Below are 17,843 nucleotides of genomic sequence, written 5' to 3' on the forward strand. Positions count from 1 at the left end.
TTAAAACGTCTATAATCTCTCAGCATTAACTAATATTTTGACTGGTTGAAGTACAGGATGAAAGTAACATTGAAAGCATTCTATTCTATAAGCTTCTCAAAACAAATCTCAGATAAAATTGATTCTTTCAGTAGACAGATAGATAATTTTCTATCCTTCTTCTAGACTAAATCTTTTTATCTTCTATCTACAAGGTAATAAATTTCCAATTCATGTGCTTCAAGCTGTTGTTGTTTACCATTCATCTTTCTCCGAATTTGAAGACATGCATCCTGTTAAGTCTATAAAACTTTCTCCTTTTATCGTTATTGAATGTCTCTCCCTACTGCCACTGCTTTATCTGTTTGCAACTCCTACCATGACACCTCATAGATAGATTTTCTCTGTTGCTCTTCTAGCTTTCTATTGCTGTATATCAAACCAACCCAAAGTTCACATATTACTGAAGTTGTGAAGAAACAGGAGTTCTCACATAAAGTTCATGAGAATTTTAATTGGCACAGTATTTTTAGAAGGGAATTTGGCAATTTAATATGACATACCCCTTGATTACCATTTTACATATTTATTTTACAAATATATTACATATTTATTTTACAAATATATTTTCACAAGTGCTCAAACACATATAAGTATATGCATGTTAATTATAGAAAAATCTGGAATACTAAAATTCTTAAAAAGATAAATAATTCGATAAAATAAAAACACATTTAACCAATAAAATAACTTATGGGCATTTCAAAATGAGCCTATGACTGATGTAAAAATTAGTAAAAATAAGATTACAAACCAAATTAATGTTCTATATTCTTTATTATTATTATTATACTTTAAGTTTTAGGGTACATGTGCACAATGTGCATGTTTCTTACATATGTATACATGTGCCATGTTGGTGTGCTGCACCCATTAATTCGTCATTTAGCATTAGGTATATCTCCTAATGCTATCCCTCCCCCCTCCCCCCACCCCCCACCCCACAACAGTCCCCAGTGTGTGATGTTCCCCTTCCTGTGTCCATGTGTTCTCATTGTTCAATTCCCACCTATGAGTGAGAACATGAGGTGTTTGGTTTTTTGTCCTTGCCATAGTTTGCTGAGAATGATGGTTTCCAGCTTCATCCATGTCCCTGCAAAGGACATGAACTCATCCTTTTTTATGGCTGCATAGTATTCCATGGTGTATATGTGCCACATTTTCTTAATCCAGTCTATCATTGTTGGACATTTGGGTTGGTTCCAAGTCTTTGCTATTATGAATAGTGCCACAATAAACATACGTGTGCATGTGTCTTTATAGCAGCATGATTTATAATCCTTTGGGTATATATCTAGTAATGGGTTGGCTGGGTCAAATGGTATTTCTAGTTCTAGACCCCTGAGGAATCGCCACACTGACTTCCACAATGGTTGAACTAGTTTACCATCCCACCAACAGTGTAAAAGTGTTCCTATTGCTCCACATCCTCTCCAGCACCTGTTGTTTCCTGACTTTTTAATGATGGCCATCCTAACTGGTGTGAGATGGTATCTCATTGTGGTGTTGATTTGCATTTCTCTGATGGCCAGTGATCATGAGCATTTTTTCATGTGTCTTTTGGCTGCATAAATGTCTTCTTCTGAGAAGTGTCTGTTCATATCCTTCGCCCACTTTTTGATGGGGTTGTTTGATTTTTTTCTTGTAAATTTGTTTGAGTTCATTGTAGATTCTGGATATTAGCCCTTTGTCAGATGAGTAGATTGCAAAAATTTTCTCCCATTCTGTAGGTTGCCTGTTCACTCTGAAGGTGGTTTATTTTGCTGTGCAGAAGCTCTTTAGTTTAATTAGATCCCATTTGTCAACTTTGGCTTTTGTTGCCATTGCTTTTGGTGTTTTAGACATGAAGTCCTTGCCCATGCCTATGTCCTAAATGGTATTGCCTATGTTTTCTTCTAGGGTTTTTATGGTATTAGGTCTAACATGTAAGTCTTTAATCCATCTTGAATTAATTTTTGTATAAGGTGTAAGGAAGGGATCCAGTTTCAGGTTTCTACATATGGCTAGCCAGTTTTCCCAGCACCATTTATTAAATAGGGAATCCTTTCCCCATTGCTTATTTTTGTCAGGTTTGTCAAAGATCAGATAGTTGTAGATATGCAGCATTATTTCTGAGGGCTCTGTTCTGCTCCATTGATCTATATCTCTGTTTTGGTACCAGTACCATGCTGTTTCGGTTATTGTAGCCTTGTAGTATAGTTTGAAGTCAGGTAGTGTGATGCCTCCAGCTTTGTTCTTTTGGCTTAGTATTGACTTGGCAATGCGGGCTCTTTTTTGGTTCCATATGAACTTTAGTTTTTTTCCAATTCTGTGAACAAAGTCATTGGTAGCTTGATGGGAGACGAAATGAATGAAAGGAAGCGTGAAGGGAAGTTTAGAGAAAAAATAATAAAAAGAAACAAACAAAGCCTCCAAGAAATATGGGACTATGTGAAAAGACCAAACCTACGTCAATTGGTGTACCTGAAAGTGACGGGGAGAATGGAACCAAGTTGGAAAACACTCTGCAGGATATTATCCAGGAGAACTTCCCCAATCTAGAAAGGCAGGCCAACATTCAGATTCAGGAAATACAGAAAATGCCACAAAGATACTCCTTGAGAAGTGCAACTCCAAGACACATAATTGTCAGATTCACCAAAATTGAAATGAAGGAAAAAATGTTAAGGGCAGCCAGAGAGAAAGGTCAGGTTACCCACAAAGGGAAGCCCATCAGATTAACAGCAGACCTCTCGGCAGAAACTCTACAAGCCAGAGGAGAGTGGGAGCCAATATTCAACATTCTTAAAGAAAAGAATTTTCAACCCAGAATTTCATATCCAGCCAAACTAAGCTTCATAAGTGAAGGAGAAATAAAATACTTTACAGACAAGCAAATGCTGAGAGATTTTGTCACCACCAGGCCTGCCCTAAAAGAGCTCCTGAAGGAAGCACTAAACATGGAAAGGAACAACGGGTACCAGCCACTGCAAAAACATGCCAAATTGTAAAGACCATCGAGGCTAGGAAGAAACTGCATCAACTAATGAGCAAAATAACCAGCTAACATCATAATGACAGTATCAAATTCACACATAACAATACTAACCTTAAATGTAAATGGGCTAAACCCTTCAATTAAAAGGCACAGACTGGCAAATTGGATAAAGAGTTAAGACCCATCAGTGTGCTGTGTTCAGGAAACCCATATCACATGCAGAAACACACATAGGCTCAAAATAAAGGGATGGAGGAAGATCTACCAAGCAAATGGAAAACAAAAAAAGGCAGGGGTTGCAATCCTAGTCTCAGATAAAACAGACTTTAAACCAACAAAGATCAAAAGAGACAAAGAAGGCCATTACATAATGGTGAAGGGATCAATTCAACAAGAAGAACTAACTATCCTAAATATAAATGCACCCAATACAGGAGCTCCCAGATTCATAAAGCAAGTCCTTAGTGACCTACAAAGTTATTTAGTCTCCCACACAATAATAATGGGAGATTTTAACACCCCACTGTCAACATTAGACAGATCAACAAGACAGAAAGTTAACAAGAATATCCAGGAATTGAACTCAGCTCTGCACCAAGCAGACCTAATAGACATCTACAGAACTCTCCACCCCAAATCAACAGAATATACATTCTTTTCAGCACCACACCACACCTATTCCAAAATTGACCACATAGTTGGAAGTAAAGCACTCCTCAGCAAATGTAAAAGAACAAAAATTATAACAAACTGTCTCTCAGACCACAGTGCAATCAAACTAGAACTCAGGATTAAGAAACTCACTCAAAACTGCTCAACTACATGGAAACTGAACAACCTGCTCCTGAATGACTACTGAGTACATAACGAAATGAAGGCAGAAATAAAGATGTTCTTTGAAACCAACGAGAACAAAGACACAACATACCAGAATCTCTGGGACACATTCAAAGCAGTGTGTAGAGGGAAATTTATAGCACTAAATGCCCACAAGAGAAAGCAGGAAAGATCTAAAATAGACACCCTAACATCACAATTAAAAGAATTAGAGAAGCAAGAGCAAACACATTCAAAAGCTAGCAGAAGGCAAGAAATAACTAAGATCAGAGCAGAACTGAAGGAAACAGAGACACAAAAAACCTTTCAAAAAATCAATGAATCCAGGAGCTGGTTTTTTGAAAAATCAACAAAATTGATAGACCCCTAGCAAGACTAACAAAGAAGAAAAGATAGAAGAATCAAATAGATGCAATAAAAAATGACAAAAGGGATATCACCACTGATCCTACAGAAATACAAACTACCATCAGAGAATACTATAAACACCTCTATGCAAATAAACTAGAAAATCTAGAAGAAATGGATAAATTCCTCGATAAATACACTCTCCCAAGACTAAACCAGGAAGAAGTTGAATCTCTGAATAGACCAATAACAGGCTCTGAAATTGAGGCAATAATTAATAGCTTACCAATCAAAAAGAGTCCAGGACCAGACGGATTCACAGCCGAATTCTACCAGAGGTACAAGGAGGAGCTGGTACCATTCCTTCTAAAACTATTCCAATCAATAGAAAAAGAGGGAATCCTCCCTAACTCATTTTGTGAGGCCAGCATCATCCTGATACCAAAGCCTGGCAGAGACACACACAAAAAAAGAGAATTTTAGACCAATATCCTTGATGAACATTGATGCAAAAATCCTCAATAAAATACTGGCAAACCAAATCCAGCAACACATCAAAAAGCTTATCCACTATGATCAAGTGGGCTTCATCCCTGGGATGCAGGCCTGCTTCAACATATGAAAATCAATAAATGTAATCCAGCAAATAAACAGAACCAATTACAAAAACCGCATGATTATCTCAATAGATGCAGAAAAGGCCTTTGACAAATTTCAACAACTCTTCATGCTAAAAACTCTCAATAAATTAGGTATTGATGGGACATATCTCAAAATAATAAGAGCTATCTATAATGTTCTATACTCTTATGTAGCGCACACAAGCATGTATGTATATACACATGTATATGCATGTATATATATATATCCCCCTGTAATTTATATGTACAATATAAATTGTAGATATCACCCTGTTAATTTACATGTACATAGAAAATATATAAAAGTAACCATTAAAAGTTATTTCTTTTAGATATGAGGTTAGATGAGGCTGGAAAAGATGTAAGAAACTTTTTTTACCTTTTTATGGCCTGAATTATTTTGTTTTATGGATTTTTGCAATTAAAAACACAGTAAAGAATTTTTAAAAGGGAAAGTGATCAATAGGGGAATAGGGGATGAGATAGCATGCTAAATAGGAAGCTATGGAAGCATTGAGAAGGTAGACTCAATCTGCTTTGACGGAAAGGCCTGAATTGGTTGCATTGGCAGAAAGGATTTATTCACACAAATAAAGAAGGAATGTCCGGATCAGATGTGCATTTTATGATAATCATTCTAATTGAATGTCGATGATAGAATATAAGGTTAGATTGAAGTTAGTCATTTCTGTGTTCATTTATGGTAATAATTAAAGTCTAAAATAAGTAACACTTTACCCAAGATTTATGACACAGTGGGAATAGAAAGGAACAACTGCTTGGGTGGACTGCATGTGGAATGGGGAATACAGATAATGATTGCCTTAGCTTTCTATTGTTGCTATAGCAATTTACCACTAATTCAGTGGCATAAAACAACACCCATTTGTTATCTCACCGGCATCTGGGTAGACTGTATTAAGTCAGGCATCTGGGTGAACTGTAGCCAAGGTGGATCCTCAGCTAGTCTTACAAGGCCAAAATCAAGGTGATGGAATTTGTCTCTGGTGGTTCTGGGGCTGAATCTGCCTCCAAGCTCACTCAGGTTGTTGGTAAAATTTAGTTCCCTGTAGTTGTAGTAATGAAGTCCCTGTTTCCTTGTTAACTGTCACTTGGGGGCCATGCTTTGCTCCTAGAAGCTGTCTGCATTCCTTCACACACTTTCCATGCACCATTCCTCTAGCAATAGAAGGTCAAGTCACTCTGTCATTTTGATTATCTACAACTTTTCTCATCTCAACTTTTTTATTATTTCCAGAGAAAGTTTACACTTTTAAGGACTCATGTGATTGGGTTGGGCCCAAATAGATAACCCCTGATAGCCTCCTTATTTTACTGCCTATGATTTAATTACAGCTATCATGTCCCATTTGCCATGTTACATGACATATTCAAAGGCTCCAGGCATTAGACAGTGGGCATCCAAGCATTAGGGTGTGGACATCTTTGGATGTTCATTATTTAGCTTATCACAAATGTAATGTCCCTGGCACACAGTGGATAATTGATAAATGGTGGCAAAGCCAATCACTTTTCAATCTCTCCGTTTCTACAACTCACCACTCTAGTCTGAAATATCATCATCTGTTACTAGACTGATTAAATAATCTCTAAACTGATTTCTGTTTCCACTCTTGCCTTCCTAGATTTTATTCTTCGCCTAGCAGGCAGGAGGAGTTTTCTAAAACATAAATACTAGTCTTAGCTTAAAACCACCTTCTAGTGTCCCATTGCAATTGGAGTAAAATCTAGTCTTGTTACGGCATACATGATGTGAACACTTCTACCTGTCTGACACCCTGTGGCCCTACTCCTGCTGTGGCTACTAACTTTACTCACAGGAGATTTCATTTTATACTTTACCAGACATATATTTAATTTTTAAGATCTTTATCTCCTCTTCCTTTTACCTAGAATGGCCCTTCACCAGAACGTTTTCCATTAAGATTAGTTTCAATATTCCTTTGTCAATGACGTCTCCCCCACTTTCCTTATCTAAACAAGAACATCCTTGCCTTACTCCTGCCTACGGAGTAATTCTATATCCTACTACCTGGTCTATATTTTCACAGCACTTACCACTATCAAAAATCCTCCTGTCTACGTGTTCATTGTAGATGTTACAGTTAGGATATTAGCTTGGAAAGACCAAAGGCCTGATCTGTCTTGATCACAGCTTTCTCCTCAGGATCTTTAACAGTGCCCAACATAAACTAGACGCAGAATAAATACCTGTTGTATGAGTGGGTAAACTGATGACTAATTTACTCTTTATGTTCCCCTTCTTCTTTAAAGAAAAATTAAGAAACAGAAGTAACAGGATTTGAGGATTATGTCTTGAACCGTGTCCTCCCCCCAAAATAGGTTCAAATTCTAATCCCTGGTACCTGTGAATGTAAGGTAACCTGTGAAATGTTTACCTTATTTGAAAGTAGGGATTTTGTAGCTATAGTCAAGTTAACATGAGGCTATATTGGAGCAGAGTGGATGCTTAATCCCTTATGACTGACATTCTTAGGAGAAAAGAAGAGATATAATGATAGGAAGAACACCATGCAACAATATAGGTAGAAATCGTAGTGATGTATCTACAAGTCAAAGAAGACCAAGAATTGCCAGCAGCACTAGAAGCTGAGAGAGAGGTATGGAACTGATTTTATGCTAGAGTCTTTAGAGACTAACACACTGTTTACAGCTTAATTTAGTACTTCTAGGATCCAGAACTATAAGCATAAATTTCTGTTGTTTAAGCCACCCAGTTTATTACAGCCCAGATGCCAACTTCATTACACCAGCTCCAGAAAGTAACACAGAGCTATTTATTGAGATGTTTGTTTGCAGGTCTGAAATGATGGCTTCAGTTTTAAATATGTTAACTTTTAAATGCTTGTAGGACACATCTTGAAATACAACAAAGGGTTGACTTGTTAAGGCATATTCCTAGGAATCATAGACACTATCAAACACTAACTTTTACTAATGATTCACAATGGATATAAGCAAATCCAGGCACAAATGCAATATTCATCTTTGAAGGAGCCAAGGGCCTGTCAGACATAGGTCCCTAATGCCATTGTCTTTCATGGGCATGCATTGGTATTGGAGTAACAGAAGGGCACTGACAGTATGTCCATGAGATCCATGCTGGTCCAGAGAACATTGCTTGGGTTCAGGGTTTCTTAGTTATTAGTTTTCTAGGGCTGCCATAACAAAGTGCCACAGACTGGAGGCTTAAACAACAGTAATTTATTTTCTCACGTTTATGGAGGCTGGAAGTTCAAGGTCAAGGTATTTGAAGGTTTGGCTTCTCCTGAGGCCTCTCTGCTTAGCTCGTAGATGGCTGCCTTCCTGCTGTGTCTTCACATGGCCTTTCTTCTGTATGCGCACAAGCCTGGGGTCTCTTCCTCTTCTTGTAAAAACACCGGTCACATTTGATCAGGGCCTCAACATTGACAACTTCATTTAACCTTAATTTCCTCTTTAAAGGCCTTATCTCCAAACACACTCAGAGTAGGGGTTGTGTCTTCAATATATAAATTTTTGGGGGGACACAATTTCTTTTATAACACTTTGTTTCGCTTTGATTAGTCATTCATGAGTGAAAATACTGCATAAGTAATTTCCACTGACAAATTAGTTATATCTCACAAGTTCTAAATATTTTGTTGTTGTTGTTGTTGTTTGTTTGTTTGACAGAGTTTCACTCTTGTTGCCCAGGCTGGAATGCAATGAAGCTATCTCAGCTCACCACAACCTCCACCTCACGGGTTCAAGTGATTCTCCTGCCTCGGCCCCCCAAGTAGCTGGGAGTACAGGCATATGCCACCATGCCTGGCTAATTTTGTATTTTTAGTAGAGATGGGGTTTCTCCATGTTGGTCAGGCTGGTCTCGAACTCCTGACTTCAGGTGATCCACCTGCCTCGGCCTCCCATAGTGCTGGGATTGCAGGTGTGAACCACCGCGCCCTGCCCAAGTGTTGTAACAATAAGCAATGTTGACGATGAACATTTCTACAAGGGCAAACAGTCAATATTGTCACTACCTCTTGCACCTAGAGATGAAAGCAAAGGAGTTACACACCCACTGTGAACTCCTTCCTTCCTTTCTAGAATTTCAAGTGCAATAGTCCAAAAGCATTTGGTAGGAGGATTTGAAGTTCAAGAGAGATCCAACTTAAATACACAAATGTAAGAGTCATCACTATCATTGTGGTAGGTGAAGCTATAGGAATGGACAAGCTCATTCATAGAATTCATCTAAAAAGTGCATACTACTTACAGTATCTTGCACATAAGCACTTGATTAGTGTTCACTGAGTGAACTTACAGACAGCTCCACTTAAAACTGCTAAATTATCAACAAATTTGGAGAAATAATTTATGTAACAGAATACACACTGGAATTCCAATTCATCGAATTTCAGCTAGTCTCAAACAATAATCACTGGAATCTCCACAATCTAATGAGCATGGTAAGGAGCCAACAGACGCCTGCTCAACAGCTTACTAAAGGAGACAAAAACGGACCCCATGATGTGCACTGCACCGCCCAGGCAATATATAAGGTTGGTGCAAAACTAATTGTAGTTTTTGCCATTAAAGTAATGGTACCTCTGCAAGTACTCTTAAAGTCCCCAAAGCAGCAGAGTTAGGAGAAGAACAAGTCAATGAACAGTATCCGCCACTTTCCCTTCTGAATCAGGGAAGGAAAAAAGTTTTGAATGAATGGGGTGATGGGGGCAAAGACTGAAATTGTGCAGAAAGAAATTAGAAAGCTATAGAATCTGACTGTTTCTATTATTGTTAATAAGACTACATTTAGAAGCTTATGTGTTTATAGTAACAAAATAGCAATTCAGGTTCAACAAAAATATTACAAAGCAATTATGTAAATATTTTTCATGAATACATATATATGTATACACACACCACATATATACATACATATATGTCTGTATGTATAGGTGTATGTATACACACAAATATACATTTGTGGAGATACACTATGTATTAAATACATATTATATATAATATTAATGTATTTATGTACCTGAAAATATACAATATTCATTTAATTATTTTAAGGCCAATCTATCACTTTCTTTTGATTACTAATTTTTAGGCTTTTTTAAAAACAGAATTTAGTTTTCAGATTCAATTTAATTTAAACAATGTTTGAATGACTTATGAGCAAAGACATTTTCTATGTATTATATGCAAAGACAAGTGAAACAAGACTTTTCTTCAAGAATTCAGGCGCTGAAATGAAAGCAATGATACAAACTACTGAAATTCAACAGAAATGCCATAAATGTATAAAGCAATATATAAATATCAAAACAAAAAAGCACGTCCAGTAGTTTGGAATTAGCAAGAATTTAGTTCAGGATCAGGAGAAAATCTATTTGCAGGGATGACAGAGGTAACATTTGGAGAAAAGAATTAGTGCATGAAGGTCTTCAATCAGAAAGTAAGGTTATTTATGCCTGAAAAAGGTCTCACTGAATGTTAGACCACTAAAATGAAGCTGAATAATTTTTTAATCAAAAGGGATTTTCAAAAAAATAAACTTTAATTTGTGATAAGCATCATCAAGACAACTTATAAAGGAATTCACTAACTTTGTTAAGGCATAATTTCAAGTATTCACTATACTCTCCCAAGGTTTCAAAACTTCATTGAATTTCAGAAAAATGGAAGGGCAAAGAATGAACTTGATAGTAAAGTAATATTGAAACAAACTCAATTTCTGTAGGTTCAATTACATGAAATGTTCAATATCTAGACATTTTACCTATGGAAGCCAATCTTGTATGATTCAATCAATAAATAAAATTCCATTTACAAATTATAGTTGTGCTTTCCAAAATATTGCATTTAGGATATATTGGAAGTTCTACATGCAGTTATTCTTGTAAAATGTCTAAGGCAGTAACAGCAATTATAATTTGAAACCAAATTCTTGTGATTCTCACATAATGAGGTTAAAGTCATCTAAAATATAATACGGTATGCATTTAATGCAGGGTAACATTGACTGGTATTTACTGTATTCTGAAGGATAAAATGTGGCTTTAATGAAAAAATTGAAAAAATAATACATCTTAAGGTAATCATAGACTGGTCCAAAATTTTAATAGAAGCAGCTTTCATTCTCCACCATTGCCTGTTATATTTTTAGCTAGCTCATGTAAGAACTGACGACATCTCAATAAAAATATCAGAGGCATGGTATTCAAAGTACATTAGCGTTCTGATGTTATAATTCCAATTTCATTGCTGGGTGCACATTAGTCTTGCAGGATCGTGCAGCTGGCAAAGGATGAGATGCTATGAAACAGCTATTTAAATGTGAATTGCTCTTCAAGCTGCCACTGGCAATGGTGAACTCTAAAAGAAATTTTCTCCATTTCAGAAAATTAATAATCTCTGGGGAAAAATATTCTCAAAGAGTCACTTAAGATGTAGGGTACTTTCCTTTAGTTTATAAAAATTACCACATCTTTGAAAGCATACCACCCCCAGATGTATCCTTGAGCCTTTATATTCTCATAAACTTTATTAAATTCAATGACTTCAAGATCTATTCAACCATACAACCTTAAAACAAAGAAAGTGATTTGTTTTTTTCTTCTTTGATACACCTAAGCCTAGGTATAGAAATATTACTAGACGTAATAACTCTGGAAATTGTAAGCAATTTTATAGTCTCTACCTTTCACAGCCTTAAGAATAGGTCGTTGTTAAAAGAGGCCAAATTCAATAACACATTTTTAAAACTGAAAATACGCATTTAAGAAAACTCAGTGCTATTTGAATCCATACGATTAATTTACCATGGGAAAGAAAAAAGTAAATATACAGAGGAAACCCTGAATAATTCATTTATATTAATTCATAAATGGAGTAGGTGTGCTATCACTGTACTTTCACCGCCTTTTTTAGAAGCTAGTTTTGTATTACCATATAATTGATCAAATATTGCTGTTCTTATTTAAAAGCATATATTAAAATTAGCTATGCCTTATTTGAATCCATTTTATGTTAAAAGTAGACAGTAATTTCTTTGAATTTAAAAATACTCCTTAGTGGTCATTTTGAAAGGCTGCCCAATCTATGTACCCTTACCCCTTTTGTGTTTGAAGAATCCCCCTGCCTTTTACTGCCTGGGCAAAGGACAGAAAATGTTTCTCTTGTAAGTACTGAAAATACCAGATATCTGTCTTCCCATCCTTCACTTGGGATACAGGCCTGTGACTTTAGATCCTTCAAGCAGAGGTAAGTCACCCAACTATGAGTAAGAAGCTAAAGACACAGGTGGAAGGCACTCTATTTCCCTCTGACACATGTATTCTCTCTTGTTCTCTCTCTCTCTCTCCTTCTCTGTCTCTCTCTCCTTCTTTGTCTCTCTCTCTCCTTCTCTGTCTCTCAGAGAGATCATAAGTCTCCTGGAGCAAAAAAAAAAAAAAAAAAAGGGATCTTTGAATGCATATACAGGTGCACTGGCATTGAGTTTCTACAGCAGATGAGGTTGCAGGGCAAACCAGCATCCAGTGTTTAGGAAACAGAGCAGCTATTTCCTTTTCAGAAAGTTTTTTGGTGTGCTTAGAACATTGCTTTGGAAGTTGTGTAGTTCACCAGTTCTTTCAATTTCTTAGTGACTCAGGAGTTATTCAATAAAATTCCTTTTCTCGTTAGTCAAAGAAGTCTTCTGTTCCACATAGCTATGAAATCTGACTAAACAACATTTTTTTCTATACATTCTTTGCCCATTATAGTCTTCTGCGTTTCCTAGTTCACTTTATATAGTACCCTATTGGTCCTCAGTAGTGGCATGATTTTTGTTGGCTTGTTAAATGGTAGACATTTTTAAATCAAGACCTATAAAGGAGCTCAATATCTAATGCAGATTTTTAAAGAGCTTCTCTGGTTAAAGCTAGAATGGTGGCTTTGAAGATCTGGTCCCTTGGCCACCTCTTGACACACAATAGCATTTCTTAAGAAATATTACTGAAGCCTTGGGCTCAGGGTAGCATCTTAAGAAACCACTGCTAAGAGCATCCTTATTTTCTACCCAGTAAATGCAAACAGACAATCTCTCACCCTGCCTTAGCCAGTTGTGGTTTCCAGACATTGCCAAATGTCCTGTAGGAGGAAAATCACCCCGACTTGGGAACCACTGATTTAAATCATCAATGATGTACGGAAGTCAATTGCTTACAATGACTTAGGACTCCATTCATTTACTTAACAGAATTGTGGGATTCCCACTATATTGAAGACATGGAAAATGAGAATGAAAATTCAGTTCCTACTCTCAAAACTATACAATCTTGTAAAAATTATAAGAATTTAACAGGTGAAAACCTTAAGAAAACTTTTTTTTTTTTTTAACAGTTTAAGGTAACAATAACAGACCAGGACACAGGAATAAATAATTAATAGCAAAATTTTATAAATGAAGAAATAGTTTCTGGAAGGAGGTAATCCCATCAGGTAAGAGAGGTCAGGGAATGTCTTTGTGGAAAAGGTAGAATTTGAGTTGAGCTCTGAGGAATTTTTCATTTCAGTAGTAATGAAAAATTGAGATTGTATTTTGGGTAGTACACCAAATTCAAAAAGGAGACAGTGACGAACCAGTTTGACATGTAAGTACAGTGTTAGTGGGGGAATATAGAAACATATAGCTAAAACCTTGGTTTAGGATCAGATTAAAGATAGAACTAGAGTTTTCCATGAGAAAGGAAGGCAAGAGCCCTAACCTCCATCGAAGGCTGCATTTGCCTTGCAAACACCTTGCTTTACTTTGATCATAGTGTGGCTGGACAGTTTGAAGCATCAGGTGGGGAATTAAGGAGACTGAGATCCATCCTCAAGCCTCCTCTTGGCACACTGCTTTTGTAGCAGGTGGTGACAAATTTTGAGGGCCAGGCTAAGGAATTTGAATGCAAGACAGCAAATTAGTATTTTTGAGTAGAGGAAAGACATAGGCAGGATTTTAAAATTTTGAATCTGGGGCCAGGCGCGGTGGCCAATACCTGTAATGCCAGCACTTTGGGAGGCCGAGGCGGGCGGATCACGAGATCAGGAGATCGAGACCATCCTGGCTAACATGGTGAAACCCCGTCTCTACTAAAAATACAAAAAATTAGCCAGGTGTGGTGGCGGGCACCCGTAGTAACAGCTATTAGGGAGGCTGAGGCAGGAGAATGGCGTGAACCCAGGAGGTGGAGCTTGCAGTGAGCCGAGATCGCGCCACTGCACTCCAGCCTGGGTGACAGCGAGACTCCATCTCAAAGGAAAAAAAAAAAACAAAAAAACAAAAAAAGAATCTGATTTAGTGTGGAGGGGATAAAAGGAAGAAAGAATGGACATTCAACGTGCATTAAAGAGGTTAAAATAATCATCCAGATGGAGACAAAAGGAGCCTGAATTAGGAGCATTACAACCAATACAGAGAAAGGATTGAAATGAGAATTAAAACTAAGAGTCAACTGAACAGGTTGATAATCCATAACAGTTATGAATACAGAGAAAAGGCATTAAGGTTGCCACTATGTCTTGAAGGTCAGCACCACTAAAATATTTATATCATTAAGTAAAATGGATCAATAAATAATAGGAGTTGGTATTAGGGGAAAAAAGAATTAAATAATGTATCTATGAAGTTCTAGATGACATATAATAAAATGCCCACCAGTCACATAAAAACATGAAGCTGAGAGGACAAAGCTAAAGAAATAAATTTGAGACTTTTTTCCCCCCGAGACACAGTCTTGCTCCGTCACCCAGGCTGGAGTGCAGTGGCGAGATCTTGGCTCACTGCAACCTCTGCCTCCTGGGTTCAAGCAATTCTCCTGCCTCAGCCTCCCACATAGCTGGGATTACAGGCTGCTGCCACTGCACCCGGCTAATTTTTGTATTTTTAGTAGAGACAGGACTTCACCATGTTGGCCAGGCTTGTCTCGAACTCCTGACCTTGTGATCTTCCCGCCCTGGCTTCCCAAAGTACTAGTATTACAGGCGTGAGCCACCGTGCCCAGCCGGGAATATTTTTTAATGACAAATTCAGTGATTAGATTTTAAGCTCTTTAAAGTTTCCATAAATTTAAACTAGTATGAACAATTAACATATTGAATTATGAAAACACTAGTCAAAGCAGCACAGTATGTCATAGTTGGATAGTGGAGAAAGTCCAGCAACACGTCAGTAAAATTGTGTTGCTCAAGAATATTCCAAGTGTCCAGATGAATTATAAAGCAGCTCCATATAATCAAAATAATGTTGTAACACGTTCTAACGGAGTATCCTTAATATTCTGCTCTCTTGAACAGCCATCATGACCTCTTTACAGATCTTGAAAGTCATAAACTCTTCCTCATTCCCCTTACCTGACTTTCTTTGCAAATATATAATTGAGCTTCATTTGAACTATACGTTTTGCCTCATTTACTGTGACTTGTTTTCAGATTCATATTTGAACATCCCTTCAAATGTAATAATCTTTTGAAATTTATCTACGTGTGTACCTCTGGAAGGTGTTGTGAATACATTTGGGAGAAGGGATAATGAGAAGCTGGGCTTGTTCTCTCATATGTAACAGAAACTGTAAAATTGATCTGTCAAGGACTGAATTGTGGTCTCCGGCCTCTGGCCTAGAGTTTCTCTTACTTCTTGCATGCAGATTTTCAGTAAATGACAAAAGCCATACTACAGATTTTTAATTCCAACCTTTATCCACATAAGCAAAAGTCAAATTCTGTTGCTATACTCCATTGATTGCTAAAATCACACACCACTTTATTTGCCCATTTTTTCCTAAATTTTATAATTGATTATATTAGTATGCTGAAAAATAGGCTATATGCCTTTATCATGAAATCCCTAAGATCTTTCAGTTTCCTAATGATACTGTTGACCTTGACTTCTAATGGCTTCTTTTACAGAGCTCTCACACTTTATCCCTAGTTTGGACAGATTGCTTTCTAGGACTGCAGCACAGCTGTCATCCTAGCCATTTGTTTTCATTGCCTATTTTAGTTCATCTTTTCTTAGATTTCACATTTTGCCCCTTCAAGAATTTGTAGTCCAGTCCCTTGTTCCTGGCTAATAGCTGTGATTATTTCCTTTGTTTCCTGAGTTTGTAAAATGTGTACTTGTAGAGATTTTGCATTTCTGGGGATACAATATTTTACCCCATTGTTAAACGAAAAGGTTGGCTGGAGAAATAGAAACCTGTGTACGTTCGTCCCCCAACCCCCAGAACTTAGAACTTTCTAGTATCCAGCATTGGTAATAGCAAGTGTGGAAGAAAACCGATTCTTGATCCTTCATAGATGATCTTTTTGATTGTTTCTTAATGGAACCCTCTTTTGTGCTGTGAAATTTTACCATTTTCCAATTTTACAATTTTGTGTTCTGATATTTTACAAAGAAAAGCCTAGGTGGCAGTATTTTCATTCCATTTTGCTATGGTTTTTGGTGCCCTTTCCATATCAAAACTCATGTTTTATTTTAACTCTCAAATTTTATTCCATTTAAACATTCTCCTTCCTCATTCTTAACATTTTTAAATATTTGAAATTACCTATATTAAATACTCTAGTCTCACGTTTTCCATCTTTGACTTGTTGGTAAATATTCTAAGAAATAATATTTTCTAAATCTTCCTTCCAGGCATTCTTGGTTATTTTTACCTCTGCAATCAAATTTCTGACATCAGAACTCTATCTTGCTCTCACTTTGTATTTTTTCAAAGCTACAATTTTACTTTATCATCCTGAGTTCTTTGTAGTATACCAAATAGGAGAAGATAAATGTTACGTTCTATGAAATGTCTACTTTATTTGAATAATATTGTTTCTATGTTCATCTTGAGCCTAAACTTCTAAAATGCTAGTCTTTCTCAAAACTGTGGCTATCCCAGCTGATTTCTCACTTATACAAATGAAGATTTAGGCTGATTCATATTGCCATTGTGTTGGTGTGTTTTCCTACACTGCTTCTCTTCTGAAGGAGAGAATGGAATTAAATCTTTGTGTACAGGAGTGGCTGAGGACAGGATTTATGTTGAGGTGCCACAAGTGTCAAACCAGTAGAGCATGCTGTTGAGAAGCATCAAGTCAATGAGTGTCAGCCAGAATATTAATGACCCTGTTCTTCTAGAAAGTTGGTTCAATTTATTTCTATAAAAGTTCTCAGGCTATAATGGCAGAGATGAACACTTATGGTAGATAATCACTCCTTGCACCTGGGGGAGGTGGTAAGGGACCAGTTGTCACTCATGTTCCCTAGAATATTTAATTACGCATCCTGATTACTTGCCACATTCCAAATCTGCTCCCAATTTCTTTTACTCTGATACTGGAATCATTCTATGGTTCTGCCAACAAAAACATCTCCTACATCTACGGTAGCCTTTTCTGAATATTCTGGCCTGTGACTGCCTTTTTTTTCTGTCAGATATATCAACATTGTCCCATATTTTTAATTTTCTATTCTATCTATTTCTATCCACTAATTGCTAAAATCACACCCCACTTTATTTGACCATTTTTTCCTAAATTTTATAATTGATTATATTAGTATGTTGAAAAATAGACTATATGCCTTTATCGTGAAATTCCTAAGATCTTTTAGTTTCCTAATGATACTGTTGCCCTAGACTTCTAATGGCTTCTTTTACAGAGCTTTCACACTTTATCCCTACTTTGGACAGATTGCTTGATGGTCCTCTTTCTGTTCATGTTTCAATCATTCTTTTCAAGTTTTTACTGTCCAAAACTTCAGTTAAAAACCACTTACTGGGAAAACAGAGAAGATAAACATTATGTTTGTTGAGTGTGACCTCTGAGTGGAAGGTAGTAAAGGTTGTTTCGTAAATCATGGCAAAAGATGAGCTTCCAACAGTAACCGGTATTTTCAAAAACCAAGACACGCATGCGCGCGCGCGTACACACACACACACACACACACACACACACACACACACACACACACA

The sequence above is a fragment of the Hylobates moloch genome, unplaced genomic scaffold, assembly GCF_009828535.3.
Source record: "Hylobates moloch isolate HMO894 unplaced genomic scaffold, HMol_V3 SCAFFOLD_17, whole genome shotgun sequence".
Taxonomy (NCBI): Eukaryota; Metazoa; Chordata; class Mammalia; order Primates; family Hylobatidae; genus Hylobates; species Hylobates moloch.